At 40.7% G+C, this 19892-nt stretch overlaps 2 protein-coding genes across 3 annotated transcripts in view; both read left to right on the forward strand.

Annotated features, from left to right (window-relative positions):
• LOC101686935 (olfactory receptor 10J3) overlaps positions 1 to 19892 on the forward strand; it is a 153018-nt gene that overhangs the window by 127354 nt on the left and 5772 nt on the right.
• Positions 17340 to 19892, forward strand: part of LOC101672123 (olfactory receptor 10J1-like) — a 38954-nt gene continuing 36401 nt past the window's right edge. For both annotated transcript variants that reach the window (XM_045086616.1, XM_045086617.1), the window contains exon 1: positions 17340 to 17876. The gene's annotated coding sequence lies outside the window, so the exon portion shown is untranslated. The remainder of the gene's footprint in view (positions 17877 to 19892) is intronic.

A 19892-nucleotide genomic window follows, 5' to 3' on the forward strand; every position in this document is an offset into this window, starting at 1 on the left:
GACCACCCCTCCCTTTGTGAGCACACCGTCAAGAACAAAGTTTTAGTATCGCAAAGACCCAGCTCAGAACTTCTCAAATCAACTGTCTTTTCCAGGGGCACGGCAGACTCTGTCCCAGAACTGATGTATACATGACAGCGAAAACCCGAGCAATGTTATTTGAAAGTTTGAGGTAAGGCATTCTTTTCAAGGACAATAGACCCAACGTGTTGTCCATGAAGTTGGTCTCAAAAATTTCTTAAAACTAGATTTTCCTAAAATATTACCCGCATTCTCAGACCCCAATGTGATTAAGTTAGAAACTATAAAAAAAAAACCTTGAAAAATTGGAAATGTTTGAAAATCTAACCTATGGTTCGAGGAGGAAATTATAATGGAAATTAGAAATCGTTAGAACAGAGCGGTGACAGGAGAATCACATACCACAACACGTACCTTGCATTCAGAACATTATTGAAAGGAAGTTTATCATTGAAAATAGCTTGTTTGTGTTTTAAAACTGAAAATTAATGAGAATCCATTCTAAAAAGTTATTAAAAAAAACATAAAGTAGAAGGAAAAAAACAGCAACGATGAAACAGATGTGAATGATAAAATACAGAAAATCCATAAAGGTTCAAGTTTATAAACTTTAGGTGAACTCATGAAAATCTGACCAAGAAAAACAAGTGAAGACATAAACTTGATTATGAATTAATAAAGGGACAGAAGCTTCAGACTCAGAAAGATGAGAAGTAACATTATGAACAACTCCTCCTCCACAGGTTTTTAAACTTCAATGAAATGGATAGACTTCTAGAAAAAAAAATTATCAATATTGAATCAAGAAGTAGAAAACCTAAAAAAAAAGAAAAAAAGAAGATATAAAGACAGTAGCGAAAAATCGACAAATACAACTCTCGGCCTAGAGAAATGTACCACTACCTGCTATGAAACCTTCAAGGATAAGTCGATTTCAATGTAATACAGATTGCTATTTTAAGTAATAAAGAGGAAATCCCCTCACCTCATTTTATGAAGCTGGAATTATTTTGACAACAAATTAAACTCGTAGAATCTAGAGCCAATCTCGTAGATCTAGAGGTAAAATTCTTGATGAAATATCATCAAACCACATCCAACAATGTGTAAAATTGGGTACATGACCAAGTTGGTTTTATTTCAGGTGGTGAAATTTGTTTAACATTTCAATAATTCAATTGTATATTTCCTCCAGTAAACTGTTCAAAGGGAAAAAGTGACATGATTATTTCAATAGCTGTCCCCCAAAAAAGCATTTTTAAAATTCAGTGTCTACTTATAAGAACCCTTAAAAAACTAAGGATCAAAGATGTTCTTTAAGCTGATAAAGCACGTGTACAGTTTTGCAGTCAATATATACTTAGTGGTGAGATACTGAAGAGTTCTCTTCAATATTAGGAGCAAGATAAGGGTGACTGCTCTGTCCACTTCTCTTCAACATTGCACTGAACATTCTGGCCAATCCAATAAGCCAAGAGAAAGAAATTAAAATTATAAGGATTAAGAAGGAAGGAATTCTCTGCAGATGATGCTATTGTGTACATAGAAAATCCAAAAGAAACTGCTGATAAATTATTAACATTATTAAGAAAGTTAGCAGGCTTTCTGGTACAAAATTTAGGTATAAAAATCTATCAAATTTCTATACTTCAACAAACTGATAGCAAATTAAATTTAAAAGGACTGTCATTCATAATAGCTTAAAATTATAAAGTACCTGGGAATACAGATGTTTATGAAGAAAATCACAAAACCCTAGTGAAAGACACCAAAGACTGGAGTAAGGGAGTAACAGACCCTGCTTATGAGTTGAAAGATCTGAGATGGTGAAGATTCCAATTAATCAAAAATCTATGAATTCCTAGATCTATGATTTATGAATTCTCTACAGTTCAATCAGAATCTCGAATGGATTGTTTTTGGTTGGTTGGTTGCTAGATTGCTAACTGATACTAAAATTTATATGAAAGTACAGAGATCTGAGAAAAGCTAGAACACAAACACAGGAAGAGAAGATTTGCCCTTCAAACATCGTTACTTATTATTAGGCTGAAGTAATTAAGAAGGTGCGGTGCTGGCACAGAGATAGTCACACCAATGGGAGCAAACACAGTTCTGAAATATGGGGACTCTTCACACCAGAGCTGGCGTTGGAGGCTGGTGGGAAGCACGGAGTTGTCAATTAAGGATGAAATTGTTGGTTATCTGTATGGGAAAAAATGAAATCAGATTGTGCCATACAATTGAAACACTAATTTCAATTGTATTAAAAACCTAAGAAGAAACAAAACACTTCATGAAATGTTTAGAAGATCAACTTGGGGTAGCAAAAGATACAGAATATAAAATAATGATATATTCTGGTACATAAACATTAACTTCCATTTTTTAAGACAAATTCCAAAAAAGGAAACAATATATTTACAACAAAACCAGGTAAAACACTAGCGTCTAGGGTATCTAGAGCTTTAACCACAAAACGAAAAAAAAGAGATCAGCTTAATATAATGATTTTAAAAGTGTATAAAAATTTCGTATTAGGGGAAGCACAGATGACATGTGGACAGAGTTTTATGAGACTGACGCGCTACCTACTGCGCTAACGAGGCACCTCAGACTTTTAACATCATTAGTAGCCAGGGGAAAGTAAGACCGCAGACCACAATTCCACACCCATCAGGCTGCAGGAAATCAAAGCTATTACAGATAAAGAGCAGGGGAAGCTCCTGAAGAGAGTGAATTGATAGGATCATTTTGGAAAACAGTTCGCTATTACCTGTCCGAGTTGAGAACGAACGGGTTGTGGGAGCCAGTGATTGCACCGTCAGAATTTAATCCGGAACAGCTACAGAGACACACAAAGTTAAAACAGCTTTGTTTATAATAAGGGGGGAAAAGCGCTGAAATGAACCAAATGTTCTTCAAACGCAGAAAGGATAAATTGAATAAACCCACAATATATTACAGAGCATCGGGTGAATTAATTATAGAGCATGGGTGGGCAAATGACACCCCACGGCCCAGCAGTCTGCTTTGTAAATAAAGCTTTATTGGGACACGGTCACACCCACTTGTGAAAGTGTCGTGTGGATTGCACTCACCCTGCGACAGTGAAGCTGAGGAGTCCAGCAGAGACTGTATGTAGGACCTGCAAGACTAACATGTCTACTCCCCTGTCCTTTACAGGAAAGGTCTACAGACTCCTGCTAAAGATGGCTGAGGGCATGGCTTACATTTTCACACTTCAGCTTTCTTGACCCTCAATAGAAGCCAACCACAGGGGAGTGTGTGTGTGTGTGTCTGTCTGTCTGTCTGTCTTCCATTTACTTAATGTTCAAAAGAAGGCAGGGCTAGTAATATTTAGGGATAATCTGTTTCTTTATAAATGTGCAAGTGCTTTAACCTAAAATTGATGATCATGACTGGTGAGGATTTGAAGGCTTTGAAAGCAACATCTACGAGGTTCTAGATTTATAGTGATCTTCTGTTTCTTAGCCTGGGCAGAAGGTAGCTAGGTGTTTGTTTTGTTATTTTTCTTAAAATGCACATTTATTTTTTAAGCTATTTAATGCACACCCTATGTTACAAAAAACCATTAACATTATACATCAAGAAGAGCGTTCATGCTACTATTAAATGGGAGAGATACCACAAAATAGCAAGGATCGTATGAACCCAATATGGTAAAGGAAGTAAAAATCTATATCCATGTATTTATGAACATGTCTGTATACAAAAAAAGACTATGAATTTACAAATGGGGGTGCCTGGGTGGCTCAGTGGGTTAAGCCTCTGTCTTCAGCTCAGGTCATGATCTCAGGGTCCTGGAATCGAGCCACGCATCGGGCTCTCTGCTCAGCGGGGAGTCTGATCCTTCCTCTTCCTCTCCCTCCTCTCATGCTCTCTCTCAAATAAACAAATAAAAATCTTTTTTAAAAAAAGAATATATAAATGAATACATGGGACATTTGTAAACAGAAACTAACACAATATTTTAAAACTTTTTGTGTAGCTTTTAATTGATGCATATGAAAATTATGTACAAAACAGGATGTGAGAGATACAAAATTACCTAATTACACGAAAATGTGCATAGGAAAAAGCTGAAGGGAAATCATTGACATGTTAGTAGTACATGATTCTGCATGGTAAAATTATGGGTGGATTTTTGCTGTCTCCTGGATTTTCCAAAGTGTCCACAGGAAATATATATTATTTATGCAGCGGGTTGGAGGGTAGCTTCAGTTTCTTTTAAGTGTCCCTTGGGGTCGTTCTCCTCACCCTTTTTCCATTGAGGCATCTCTCCCACCTTGGTTCTCTCAGCATCTCTCATTCTTACATGATAACACTTGTCATATTCAATTGAAATGATTTATTATCTGGCTTTTCAACTAGATAGTACCTTTTTGGATGACAGATCATACTTAGTCGTTTCTGTATCCCCAGAACTTAGCTCGATTTTTGGCATATGTCAAGCCTTTGATCACTGTGTCAACGGAGCTGATAAGTGAAGGAAAACTCTGGAGGTGCTTCTGAGCTGAAGGAAGAGCCCACGCCTGTGCCAGATTCACCCAGGCATATGGACACGGACAGGTGGAGACAGAACCGAGTACTGAAGGATTTCCGAGCTGGAGGGAGTGAGAGGTGGAAGGCATGGACCTTCCCATCAAGGGCAATTCAGACACAGGGAGCTTGTGAATCACTCAAGCAAAAGACAGAAATGTGGCATCCACGCAGACAGGAAGGGATAGAGTGTGCAGGCTCAGCAAGTGGCAGAGGTGAGAGACGCCCAAAGAAAAAAGACATGAAAGAACAATATTGGAAAACATGGCTGGATGAACGGAATGTTGGCAAACCATCATCATCCACGCAGACCATTCACCTTGGGCTAGTCTCCAGTCCTCAATCGAACTTTTGGAGGATAGCCCTTTTCGTAAAAGATTATAGAAATTTATGGGAGTTTTTCTTTTACATTTGACAGTTTCCTTTTTTCTTCAGTTTCCTTTTCTACAATGTGGTAGAAATGTGGGGGAACTTAGTCCCAAAAAGGATAAAGGACTCCTGATAACACATTCAGTTTATGGCAAAGGGGTGGGGGCAGCTCTGCTTGCCCTGTACTGAGTCCTTTGGTCTTAAGAGACCTTAATCTTGGAGGAGAGCCTTTCTGCCCCTGCTGAGCTACTGATAGTGTAACTGACACAAAGACGCGGGTGAGCCTTCTTTAGGAAGACATTAAGAAACAGAAGAAATCACTGTATCTTGTTCTGAGTCTTTGATGCCTCTGTAAAAGAACATGGACTTGATAAGTATGACCCAGTTTCCTTTTAGTTCCTAACATACTGACCAGTGTCTGGAGGGGAGGGCAAGGCTCAGAGGAATTGGCGTTCTCTTTCTTTTTTTTTTTTCTACTGCAAGTGCAGCTTCTCTTTCCCTAGAGTCTCCAGCTCCAGCCCAATTCACAATTCACATCCTCATGTCTGTCTCTCTCTCTCTTTCATACACACACACACACACGGATTCTGCTATGTCTATTTTTCTGGAAGTAGTGATCTGGAGGTCCCTGTGTTACATTGCTAAATGAGAGCAGGGCAAAGAGCCTGACCTTGGATTAAGCATTAAGTAAAGGGAGTCAAAGCAGCATAAAGATTAAGAGACTGATAGAAAATTGTCTCAGGTCATTAGAAACGATAATGTAGAAACTAGCATTTGTTTAAAATATATACCAGTCTATTTTTCCTTTAGGAAGAGACCATGCACATGCAAGAGAGAGAAAAAGAGAAAGGGGGGGTGTTGGAGGGGCAGAGGGAGGGAGAGAGAACCTCAAGCACACTGAATGCCCAGTGCGGATCTCCATATAGGTTTCGATCTCACGACCCTGAGTTCATGACCCGAGCCAAAATCGAGAGTCTGAATTAACCAAATGAGCCATCCAGGGCCCCCAAATACATGGCAGCCTATTAAGACAGGCTCCATAGCTGAAAGCTTAGTAATTAACCTACAAGGCAATAAAATACTCTGGTATTATATATGGAGAATGTGAGGCTCTGGAGGGCAAACGACTCTCATCAGACTTGCATATGTAGAGATAGAGAAGACCAGGTATGAAACACAAGTGTGCCTCCAAATCCATACCCTTGCTTGGAATCCAGACCCTGCTGAATGGACGTCCAGACATGAGGGTCAGGTTATAGGGAAGGAGGCAACAGCTGTATGAAACTGCTTGACCCTCAGCCTCATTCACTGAAGACACAAGGGACATCAGTTGTAGATGACAGCTCTGGGATTAGCAAGGCTGTCTTATTTTCTCTCCTCCCTCTATGACTTTGAATGGATTCCCCCATCATTTGCTTATGGACATGAGAATACTCAATGTCACATTATAGGCACCAGGGCTCAATCAGCCAACAGGTGAGACACAGGGAAAGTGCGAAATCCTAATATTCAAGAAAATTGTCAGAAAGCCAGAACAGGAAAAGGAAGAAGCTTAAAAAATTAATCAATTCTTCTCTCTTGTTTTTTTTTTTTTTCATACTAACAACCACTTACTTCTTGCAAAGTTGTCAAAGGACATGAGAGAAATTCTTTTACTTGCAGATACATCTGGACTTTTTAAAAAAAGAACGCAGAATGGGAATCTTCACGAGGCCTGTGAAGGAGATATTGAACCCCAGGCCTAGGAGTGCAGCATTTCCTGATGGTCTAAAGGAAGCTCAGGTGTGGTGACCCACTCAAGGCCTGCAGGACTGATTTGTCTGGCTTTAGCAGATCCTCTAAGCCTCTTAAAACCCTGTTCACAGACTGATTATGAATCTGTCGGATGCAGGACTCCGGGGACTTCCCCTTGAGGACCATTCCAGGGCACAAGGGGCAGCAGAGAAAGAGCATGAGGCTCTGTCCCAGGGGCCTGATTAGGATCTTGGGCAATTAGTAGAACAAAACTCTACCTTTGTTTACTGGTTCACAAGAAGTGTTTGCGTTGTAGAAACAAATAGGTTTTGTCAAGATCTAAGGAAACATGCAAAATAAAATACATGCGTATTATTCTATGCCTGAGGATCCTGCCTTAATTTATTGAAGTATCAAAAATTAATGCAAATCTACTTATGTTGCAGGCACTATGCTAAGCATTGGCAGTACAAGTATGCCAAGAACAGTCATGGTATTTGCTTTCATGGAGCTCATCAAGGAGGGAAGCCTGTAGATCTATCGCTTGCTAATCCATTGGGTGTCTTTCTGCAGATTAGTAAAAGGAGCCTCTTCTGGGCAGGTACAGCCTGTGTGTGCACCTCTTGGTGAGGAGACAATGCATTTTTGCAGCTAGGAAAAGAGCATCCATTCATATGGACAGAGGGAGCTCTACACCAAGGGTGTGTGACTTGTCAAGTGGACGGTGGGCTGCCATTATTTCACTCTCCACCTTAATTAGGCATCCTTGTGTAGTGTACAAGGTCCACACCAGGCGGGTTTCAAACATATAATCTTATCAGTAAATTACTACAAAACAAAAATAAACACGGTTTCATGGGAGCGTCTAACAAAGGGGTCAAGTTTTGGCAGTTTAAATGAGCAATTCTCTGAGCAATGATTCTGAGCTGGGGTCTCTTGGTGAATGAGGGTCAACCAGGTGAAGTTAGGGGAGATGATTTAATACAGAAAAAAAAACCATGAATGAGGGACTAGATAGATTATTGATAATGATTCACTCTAAGAACTGAAACAAAGCCAAATTGTGCCAGAGAGCTCAAGGGAGAGATGAATTTAGAAGGCACTAGAGGATGTGAGCAGGAGGGTCTTGTAGCACTTGAAGCTTGTAGGATGATGTGGAGCCAGCAGAGCTTTTAAGGAGGCAAATAGCACACTCAGATGTGGATTTCAGAGTGTCTGGTGGAGAAGCAGAAAATGAACTGGAGAAGAGCAAGTCTGGAACCACGTGAGGAGGCGGCCGCGGTTGTCCCGTGCAAACATGGCGGGACCTGGGACCAGGTCCCGGGACCACCAGCTGGCTGGGACAAGTAAGACCAGCTCATAACAGGCATCTGACGGTATGTGGTCAAGTAACCTGCCTTTTCCAGGACTCAGAGTTATTCAGGAGGTATTTCCCAGAACAATGTCTACCTAGAGAAAGAATGTATGGTTCCAAGGATATTGCACTGTGATCCTCCTCTTGGGGCCTGATAGAATCCTGATTTAATTCCTTATAATGGAGAATCACAGTCTCTCATCCAATTCCCAGACTGGAGCCCATTCACAGAATTCAGGTCAGGGCTCTGTTTGCCGGCCCTAGATAATTTTAAAATGTATTGATACTATTATATAGATTCTAAAATGTATTGTTACTAGTATAGATACAATTTATATTATAAATGTTACATGGCTATCATATTGTTACTATTATATAGATCTATATCATGTAGATTACTATTACATAGTTTCCCTTCCGTTTCAGGCTTCGGAACATCATAATCAGTTAGATACACCAAGGAGCTCTATAAGCAAGGAGTTCCCGTTACTACGCTACCTCTTTCCGTACCCATACATAGTCTTTACATCTGATAGATTTGTGATACCTCTTGACCTTTGACTCATTGGGCCCCATTCTCCCTGTTGAAATCAGGGAAACGTCCACTGGTAATATCTCGTGACTTCTACCATAGGCTGCAGGGACCAGACACTATTTGATTTTTGCCCTCAAGTCCATATTTTAGTTCAGCAACCGAGAGAACTGTAAGAGCTACTCCTATCTTCTTGGGAAGATACATTGAGTACAAAATCTCTGGTTAAGGGCACACATCAATACATGCTGCCTGTCTGAACATTGTGTTTCTTTCTCCTCTAACATATGTAGAGTAAATCCCTGCACAGATTTCTCTAGTTCTCAATGTTATGAATCTAGAATCTATCACTAGTTATGGGTCAGGAGGCAGTGAGAGAATGTGAGGCAGACAGAACTTGTAGCACTGTTGGCAAGTTAGACCAACAACTCTGTTCTGAAAAAAAGAAAAGAAAAGAAAGAAGAAAAAAAAGAAAACAGAATCATATAAGCAATGATTTAAGAGCACTGGAAATTAACCAAAGGCAGATAACACATTAAGAAACATTAATGTTCCAAACATTGCTTGAGCTTTAGGTAAAAATGCAAGAGTATGTGCTATTTTTGCTTTGGGTTGTTCCCACCACTGTCCCCCACCCCACCCCTGCCACCCGTCTTTCAGCACAGAGGTAGGAACTATAGTCTTATCTGTTTGGGGTTGGCAGGAAAACCCAGTGGTGTGGGAGTCAGAAATCTCAGTCTATAATGTGCACTGGAGGTTGGGCAAAACCTGTAGCTTTTATGGCTTAATGCAGACTCATTTGGGGAGAAAAACCCACAGCTCTCCTACTCTGATATTGTGGTCTTGGTTCTGAGCAAGGAACAAATAAGCCATAAATTTAACTGAGAGATCCTGGAAATAAGAGAGTTACAGAAAGGCTGAATAAGTTCTACATCTCTAGCTTCAGAGGAACGATGGATGCCCAAGGGAGACCTGAGAACTGGCTGGAAATCTGAATGCATCCAGCATCCTGCCCACGGGTTAATCAGCAGAGGGTAAACAGTGTGGTTCTAGGTGTTTACATACAATCTCTGAGCAAATCATCGGATAACCACTAAGCTATTCACAGGGAAACCCCTGGGAAGCCTTGCTGCAAAGATAAACGTAATCGAGAAACAGAGCTGACATCCGCAGCCATACACAGCAGTCTCTGCCATCGAGTTGAAAAGAATAACTGAAAATGGAAAAGAACAAGGATTGACATTTAAAAATATAAATTTTTCAGAGTTGCTATGATATACTCAGTTACCAACCAAATATCACAAGTTGTGTAAAGAAACAGAAAAATGTGACCCAAATTCAGTGGAAAAAGTAGTCAATAGAAGTAAGTTCTGAATGGGCCCATTACAGCAGAGTCGTGATGAGCAGATTTTATAAATATAGTCGAAGAATCAAAGGAAACTGTGTTCAAAAAATTATATAGAGAGAATGACAGTGATCACACAAGTAGGGAACCTCAAATAGAGGCCATAGCAAAGAAGGGAATGCCAGTTCTAGAGTTGAAAACTATAACTGAAATGCTAAGAACAGTAGAAGTGAGATGGCAGAAGAAGGAACCAGGGAGCCTGAAAATCAAGAATAGAAGCTATCGAGTCTTGAGGCGCCTGGGTGGTTCAGTCGGTTAAGCATCTGGCTTTTGGTTTCAGCTCAGGTCTTGATCTCAGGGTACTAGATTGAGTCCACACTGGGTGTGGAGACTACTTGAACAAAAAAATGTTAAAAAAATTAAAAAAAAATTAAAATTAAAAAAAAAATCCAGTGTGAAGAACAACAACAAAAGAATGAAAACCGAGTACTCTCACAGACCCATAGGGCAAAGGAAACACTCCAACAAAGGTGTAAGGGGATTCCCTGAAAATGAGGCAGAAAAAGTATTTCAATAAATAATGGTTGGAAACTTCCCAAACTTGATGAAAAACATTAATGACTTCAAGAAACTCAACAAATCCCGAGTTGAATAAATGCAGAGAGAGCCGTATGTAAGACATCGAGCTGCAGAAAGCCAAATGCAGAGACCAAAATCTCGATAACCAAGGAAAAGTGACTCACCACGTACAGAGAAGAAACTCTGGTTGACAGCGGACGTCTAACAGGAAACACAACTGAGACCAGAGGGTAGTGCCGCAGCATTCAAACTGCCAAAAGAAAAACTTGAACAACAACAGAAAAATCTATCTAGCAACAACATCCTTAAAAAATAAGGGGAAAATTAAAGTGTATCTAGATAGACAAAGACTGAGAGAATTTTCTGTTAGCAGATCTACCTTCCAAGAAATGCTAGAAGTTCTTTAGAATGAAAGGACATGACAGTTGACAAGAACTTGTTTCCATAGGAAAGAGAGAAGAAAACCAGAAACGCTACTTCTGTAACATAAGTCATCATAGAGGAGTGTGTATGTGTAGGTTTTACATCGACCTTTTTATTTTCTTCCTGTAGTAATTTCTTTTTAAAAATACCATTATTTGAAAAGTTATATTGCTATAATACTGTATGGATTTATTAATAATTATATATAATTATATTACACATATAATTAACAATTAATTATATATAATATAATTAATAATTATATTATTATTTATAATTGGGTTTATAAAAATAAAGATGTTATATGACAATAATAATGCAAAGGAGTAAGAGAGGGGGGAATGGAGCCATATTTCCATATTGTTGTATTTCATTGAAATCAACTCTGTGTTAACCTGAACTACACTGTGATAATTTAAATATGCATGGATAAAACACTAAAAAAAAATCTAGTTTTAAGATCAACAGAAGAATCAATATGGTACAATAAAAAAGTTGTTTAACAGAAAAGAAGGCAGTAAAAGCGGAACAGAGAAATGAAAAAGACATGAAAATCAGGAAACAGCCAGTGAAAGGGAAAGCATTAATCCGTTCACAGCCTTAACTACATTAGAAGTGAATGCATGGAATCCTTAGGTCAAAAGGGAAAGATTGTCGGATTTGAACAGCAAGATATAGCTGGTCGTCTGTTCATGGGACATAGCTGTAGAATCTGAGACACGTACATTGAAAGTAAAGGTTGTAAGTGGAAACGCCATGTGAACTAACCGTAGGAGAGCAGGAATGGCTGTGTTAGTATCGGACAGAATAGACTTTCAGACAAGGAATATTACAAGAGACAAAGAAATATATGTTTCTGATAAAAGAGTCAGTATGTTAGGGAGATACAAATCATAAATGTATATGCACCTGAGAACAGAGCCCCAAAATCCGTGAAGCAAAAAGAACAGACTTGAAAGGAGAAAATAGTGCAACAGGTACCGTTGGGGAGTTCAACAATTTGATTTTAGTAATTTATAGAACAACCGGACAGAGCATCTGTAAGCATGAAGAGAACCTGAACAGCCCTGTCAGCCAACCTGACCTGACATTTATGGAAAACTACACAAAGAAGGAGCAGAATACCTAGTCTTCTAGCACACGTGTGGTACCCTCTCCAAGCTCCACCAAGTCACAAAACCAGCCTCAGATTCTTAAAATGTGAAATCTTTTTATCTGATATTTACATAAAACAGTAACTTTCTTTCGATTAGTGTTTACGTGATATTTTCCCCATTCTTTTATATTTAATCTTTCTGTATTCTGATAATTAAGGTATGTCTGTCGTAAACAAAATTTTGTTTTCCTGTCCAGTGTGACAATTTTGTCTATAATTGGATTATTGTTATACATTTAATTAAATTTACTTTTTATTATATATAGTGAAATTTATAACTCATAATTTTACATGTAATGAAATTTACATTTCATTGTATACATGAAACTAGTGATATCTTTGGGTTTAAATATACCATGTCAGGATTTGTTTTCTACTTTTCCCTATTTTTATGTACATTCCTATCTTTTTATCTTATTTTAGAATAGTCAAGTGTTTCTATTTTTTATTTATTTATATTTATTTTCATTTTTTTATTATGTTATTCACCATGGATAGGACTGGAGGAGGTTATGCTAAGTGAAATAAGTCAATCAAATGTTTTTATTATTCTTTTTCCTTTTATTTGTCACTTATATATCATTTTACTGGTTATTTTGGAGATTATATTTCAAGGACCAAGCAGAGATTTTGTGGAACATGTATTTGATTTATCCCCATTTTAATGTTATTGTATGGTTTAACTCTACAATATTTAGATATCCATAAGACATGAATTTTATGGATAATATTAAGCATCATGTTAATTGATAATTGCCCCGACACTTATCTTCTCTGTTATTTTAAAATTTATTTTGGTTGTTTTTCATTTGGTTTGCATCTGGGCTGGATTTTCCTTCTGTCTGGAGAACTCGGTATTTCTTTAGGGGATGTCTGCTGATGAGGAAGTCCCTCATTTTTTTCCATTTCTGAAGGTGTTTTTGTTTTGCTTCTTTTTCCTCCATGGAGGGTATTTTCCTGGACTGCAGACTTCTCAGGTGGCATCCACTCCCTTTCAGCACTTGGAAGATGGCATCCCATTGACTTCTGTTTCTCATTATTGCTATTAAGAAGCCAGTTCATAGTCTTACTATTATTCCTTGAAAATAATGTATTTTTTTTCTTCTAGCTCCTTCTAAGCCTTTTTCTTTTAATCTTTATCTTTCAGCCACCTTACACAACATGTGTACACCCATTTTGTTGGGGTGGGGAGGTGTGTGTAGATTCTTACATGCAGTTCAGGGTGAATCTGTATGTGATGCTTTCCTCAGGTTTGGAAAGTTTGTGGCCGTTTCTTCATCTCTTGCTTCTAACACGTTCTATCTTTCCTGTCCACTTGTGACTCCAGTGACACCCATACTGGACCTTTCCTGGGGTTCTGTTTGGTTCTTTCCCTCTTTGATATACACTGTATGTTCCCCCTCTCTGTGCTCCAGCTTGGGTATCTTCTACTGACAGACTTCTCATTCACTGATTTTTATCTCTACTTTTTTTTTTTTTTTTTTTAGTGGGCTTCTTCAACTATTCTATTGAGTTCTTAGTTTCAGTTATTGTATTTTTAAATTTCGGATGTTTTCACTTTATTAAAAAAAATATTTTCCAGTTCTCTGTGTGGTTCCACAATCTGTCACCTATTTTCTTCAACACAATAAAAATTAGTTTTTTACTGCTTCACAACACATCACGATTTTTTACATGTGACATACTTACATTCATTTTCTCATTATTTCTCAAATAGGCACGAATGAAATAACTTAAAACAATCCACGTATATCATATCATGGTTCCCACAGGTCAGGTGTTCTGGTGATAGTTTGACTGGGTCGTCTGCTCAGTGTCTCCCAAACTGGAATCAAAGTGTTAGCTGGGCCGCATTCTCTTCTGGACCTCGGTGTGCTTTTCCAACCTCATGTGGTTGTTGGCAGTTTGATTCCTTGTGGTTCTAGGATGGAGGCTGTGTTTTCTCACTGGCCATCTGCTGAGTTTGCTGTCTTCCTCCAGGTGCCACATGACCTCCTGGAAGTCCTCCTAAAACTTGGCAGCTTACTTCTGTAGAGTCCGCAAGAGAGGGTCTCTTGCTCCTGTCTGCTAAGACAGATTTTTATAGGATGGAATGTGAGCAGGGGAGTGACATCCCTTCAGCCGTGCTGTACTCAGTTGCAGATGGGCAAGTCCCGGCTCTGCCCATGCTCAGGAGCAGAGGATTATCCGTGGATGTGACTGATGGTGGGTCGCCTTAGGACACGTCTCCCACAATCTATTTATCTCAGAGTTGTATCTATAACTTTAACACAGTGACTTTTTTATGAGTCTATTTCTGTTGAGTGTTTTTTTTTTCCTCCCTTCTTGATTCTTAGCCCTTTGGTCTTTTGTCCTGGTATGGTTAGTGCATTTTTATTGTATCCTGGACATTTTACACCAGAAGTCCTCAAACTTTTCCTGAAGGGGGCCAGATAGTAAATAATTCAGGATTTGTGGGCCAAATGTCTTTGTCGCATCTATTAAATGCTGCCATTGAATGGTAGCCCAGAAGCAGCCAGAGGTAGTACATAAGTGGATGAGTGAGGCCATGGCTAAAAAAAAGAAAAAAAAATACCTTTGATTATGGTGACTGAAATTTGAATTTCATACAATTTTCATGTGACAAAATAGTTTCCTTTTTAAACTTTTAAAAATCATTACAAAAATGTAAAGACCATCATAACAGCTTGTAGACTATGAGAAAACCAGTGGTGGGTTCCTGGGTCAGCAGGCAGTGGTTTGCTTAGTGCTCCATGTGGAAAAGTTATAAAGCTAAGTTGAGTCTCTGCATTGTAGGATCTTCTGTTTTACTTCCTAGCAGATACTTAGACTTGGGGGGAGCAATCGGTTAGTAGGGGTTGAGTGAGATTGAAGCTGGTTTCAGTCTTTGTGAGGGTTCCTTTCCACTCTACCCTCTCACCTAGAGGGTAGCCCTGAAGTCAGAGCCTCTGCTCATCTTGTTTCAGTGCTTTGATCAAAGCCCGTAAACAAGAAATTACAGTTCCTTGAAGAAGCTGCAAATCGTGGGTGTTAGGCTAACATTCCTACATGTGCTTTCTTCATGGAGTCTTAGCTCCTCAGTCATTCACTGATGCGGAAGCTACGCCACCTCTTAAGAGTCATTCTAACATCACTGCAGAGACGGAAGAGCGAGAATTCGGTCCTTTTGATGGTCTGCGCGTGTAAAGAGGAGCCGGGGTGGGTGAGCCCTGGAAAGCCTCACTCACTGCACTTCTCTTGTTTAACCTTGGAGTGTTCATTTGTGAAACGGAGATAGTGATACTCAGTATGCGTCTACAGCATCATGTTACCGTGCATTACTCGGAACCGCGTGAAGGACGCAGAGGGAAGGCAGCATCGGGCGCGGCACCCCTGTCCTCACCGGTTCTCACCATCGTCACTTTGTGACATCCACACTCACAGAAGGAGGAGGAGGACCAGAGCAGAGACGCTTCCATCCAAATGCCAACCAGATTAGTGGCAGATGTGGCCACCGGACGTGGTAAACAAACACTGGTCTGCTGCTTTTCCACCATCTCCACGCTGCCTCCCTGGCTCTGTGTCCCCGACAGTACCACCACTGAGCACAATTTCAGTTACATTCCATCCAACCAACGGTTATGGAGAATTAATTCTGTGTCCAGACTTGTGCTAGTATTTCTTCGGAAGCCGGATTTCCAGCTTAAGGCATGGTTTCTCCTTTGTCAGCTCTGTGTCCTAGAGAAAGCTCCATAACATCTCTGTGCCTGTTTTCTCTTCTGAAGACGCATATGGTGATGCCACCCCATAGATTCATCGTTAGTCTTCAGTGAAGTAACATGTACACTGCATAGTTTAGTACTAGCGGATAAGACGTGTGTGTCAGAAATGCTAGCAATTACTTTGGTCAGTAACAGCTTAAGTACCCCATGAGAGGAGGTGAATGAGAGTCTCCAAAGGTGAGTTATAGGAATGTAAGATCAATGCAGTGAATATGACGAGAGAGTTTAAAATACGTGGCGGCTGAGAGCCAACTTTCATTTGTCAAAGCTCATTTGTCTCAAAGCTACATTTGTCTGGGCTGCGGGGAGTTAGACAGATGTGTTCTCCGGAAGATGGCCTGGCCAGGGGCTTCAGAATGATGCGAGGTGTGAGGCGATCGGAGGAGAGCTCAGAGAGAGTGGTGAGGAGTCGAGTAAGTCACGGAAAGGGAGCCACAGCACAGAGGGCATGGTCCGTGGTCTTGTACTGGTGCCGCATGCCCACAGATGGTGGCTGCCCTCGTGGTGAGCACAGCATAGCACACCATTGCGTAGCACACCTGAAGCTAGTGTAGCGTCATGTGTGAACTGTACTTCAATTTAAAAAAAAAAAAAAGTATAAAAGTGAGAAAGAGAAAGACCATACAATTTCACTGATCTGTGGAATTTAAGGAAGAAACCCAACAAGCAAAGGGGGTAAAAAGAGAGAGGCTCACCGAGAAACAGACTCTTAGCCATAGAGACAAACTGATGGTCGTGGGCGGGGGTGAAGCGGGGTGGGGAAGAAGGTGTGCACTTAGGATGAGGACCAGGTGTTGTAGGAAGTGTTGAATCACTGTGTTGTGCACCTGAAACTCATGTTAACACTGTGCGTTCACTGGCTGGGATTTAAATAAAACCTTTTTTAAAAGTTTCAAGTTCTTACAACAGAAGTCAGAGACTGGATTGCTGATGGTACCCTGGGACTTTCAACTGGCTTGAAGCGGGCTCGCTGGAGGCTCAGCCCTCTGTGCACCTGGCCGCAGGGGTCCACGCTTACATCCTGCCTGACTGTCGCTGCTTCCCTTGCACCATATGTAAAGAGTCATTTCCATAAGGTCTTAAGCTTCTCTCCTTCGGCACCAGAGAAGTATGATACATACCTTAGCAGGACCATGGCCTGAACTAATACATTTTTTTTAAAAGATTTTATTTATTTATTTGACACTCAGAGACCACAAGTAGACAGAGAGGCAGGCAGAGAAAGAGGAGGAAGCAGGCTCCCTGCTGAGCAGAGAGCCCGATGCGGGGCTCAATCCCAGGACCCTGGGATCATGGCCTGAGCTGAAGGCAGAGTCTTAACCCACTGAGCCACTCAGGCGCCCCCCGAACTAATACATTTTGAAATCAGCCTTTTCACCCCAGAGATTTCTCCTAAGAGCCAAGCCAACTCTCTCTCTCTCTCTCAAAACATTAATCCCAGGATTAGGAAATGAGCTTCCTGAGTAATGAGGTCTCTAGACACTGTGCTGTTTGGAGTGTGCCCTCCGCTATCGGTCACTTGGGAGGACTGGTGCTGTTGTGGGGGAGGAGACCCAGGAGTCTGGGACAAGCAATCTGCACCTTGTTAAGAAACCCCAAGCTGGACTTACTGCTTTGTGACCCAAAGAGGAGCTTGTGTGAGAGGAGGCGGTGAGAGTCTAGAGGAATTTAATGGGACTTGCTGTGCCCCTCACTTGCAGGCTCAGGCGCTAGAAGACGGGGTGATGCATTGTTTCCTTCCTTTCTAGTTTCGTTTCGGTATCACAATCTGGGTGTTATCCCAAGATTAGCCAGTGAAGGAGGAGTTCTTGTAAACCACAGCTCGGCTCAGTAAGATGTCAGCAACCCTCAGATAAGAAAACGTGTAGGCTTTTCGTAGGATAGCAATATTTTACAGTGGTCTAAACTCAGGTAACTGATGGATTTTAAATAATTTCAGGAAAAGTATTGACAAAAACTGGAAAATGCTTTATAACTATTAGTTTCAAATTCCCGCGTGGAGGGCTGTGACTCTCAGAAGAGCGAGGAGACGACTGCTGGTGAGTTTCACTTCCTTAAGGGCGGGGGATGGAGCATGTCGACTGTAGCCGAGTCGTCCGGGCCAGCGATGGTCTGCAGAAGGGGGGTCGGGATCCCTGATCCCGAGCCTTGTGATGTTTATCACGTTGGTTGTGTGTATATGTGAGCTAATGGAGGGAGGAGGGACGTAAGACTTGAGGGACCTTCAACTGCGTCCAAGCTCCGTGAGGGCAAGGACCGCTGCTTGGTTTCTTTGTGTTCCTGATACCAGCGTGGCACTCACAGTTCATGACGTACTCAACTCAGTCAACCCCAGAAAGAAGAAGAGGTTTTGTTTGGATTTGAAGCAAAATTTTATTATTCACAGTAGATGTAGAAAAAAAAAAAATCAGAGATCAATGAGATAAGTTTTCCCTGGACAAAAAAAGGTGAGTAGTATATTCATCCAAGATTGGGTCAGGGACAGGCTTTGTTTCACTTTTTTTGATCATTTATTCGAAAGGAAGAAACGGTAATAACCTCCATGCCGAAGATACGGTCTGAATTTTGAGGTCGCTGCCCGTCTGCACCCTCCCTCCCTTTTGGTCTCTCTCCTCCTTCATCTCCATTTCTTACACCCTGGATGAGGAAGCCTCCTCGTGCCCGTGTTTCTCATTTCCCGCGTCCTACTCTGTGTGCCTTTCCTGGTCGTTCTGCTGAGTCTATCCACATTACGGTGCTGGGATAGAGTTGTTTCAGGTGCTGCTAGTTTAGAGCTGACTAACGGTCTGGAGGAAGAAAGAAAAAGAAATATTCTAGGCTATAGGCATGAGTCAAATCTTTTGCCAGGAAAGTGAATTTAAGTTACAAGAATAACCTGGATGAATTTCAATGTAAGTGCGCAAGGATAATGAAAACGGTGGTTTTGAGCGATGGGTTCCAAACTCTCCATTATAACATGCGTACGCGATCTGGATGTCACTACAGATTTTTCCTAGATGTATCAACGGGATGGGCTACTGTGATCTAAGAAAATGCTGGGCATCTTTAAGAGTTGGATTAAAAGCAAAACTAAAAATTGTTCTACCAGACCCATAGCTCTGCTGGGATAGTATGTAGAACAATACACAGATCCGGCCAGTGCCCTTCAAGAAAGATTTTTAAAGCACATAAAAAAAGTCCATATAAGCAATTGGAAGGGAAATGATGGAAATTATAAATCAAGGCTGGATGTGATCAAAGGCTTGTTTAAAAATCCTTCGAGCCTGGGCTGAACTCCCCTCCCATACCCACTGTTGTGTCCAACTCTTCAAATACACTAACCCCTCTTCTACTCACGGTGACTCCAAAGAGGTACTGCTATCTATACTCAATTTACAAATGATTTTAAATATCATGCTTCAAATTTCAGGGGGCTACTGAAGGAGTTTATGCAGGCAAGCTCCATCATCAGATTTTTAAAATTTTTATCTTCATTCCAGTGGAGCTAACATACAGCGTTGCATGAATTCCAGGTGTGTGATATAGAGGATTCAGCTCTGCCGCACACTACTCCGGGCTCATCACCATAATTATACAGTTAATCTCCTTCGCCCGTTCACCCCTTCCCGAGCCACCTTCCCGCTGGTAGCCATCAGTGTGTTCTTTATAATAAAGAGTCCGGTTTTGGGGTTTTCTCTTTCTTTTTCTTTGTTGTATTCGTTTCTGAAGCCCCATGTGTAAGTGAGATGGGGCGGTATTTGTCATTCTCTGACTGACTTCGCTAAGCATTAGACTCTCTGGTCCATCCATGTTCTTGCACATGGCAGGCGGATGAGTCATGTTCCATTGTGTGTCTATGCCACATCTTTATCCGTTCATCTACTGCTGGACCCTGGGGCTGCTGGCGTAATTGGGCCATTGTAAATAATGCTGCAGTACACATACAGGTGTGTACATCTTTTTGAGTTTGCGTTTTCATATTGTTCGCGTGAATCCCATTAGCAGATTTCTTTCTTTCTTTCTTTCTTTCTTTTTTTTCTTAAAGAATGTTATGACAACCTTCAGGAGGCAGGCTT

Source organism: Mustela putorius, unplaced genomic scaffold (assembly GCF_011764305.1).
Source record: "Mustela putorius furo isolate JIRA1106 unplaced genomic scaffold, ASM1176430v1.1 tig00000997_pilon_pilon_pilon, whole genome shotgun sequence".
Taxonomy (NCBI): Eukaryota; Metazoa; Chordata; class Mammalia; order Carnivora; family Mustelidae; genus Mustela; species Mustela putorius.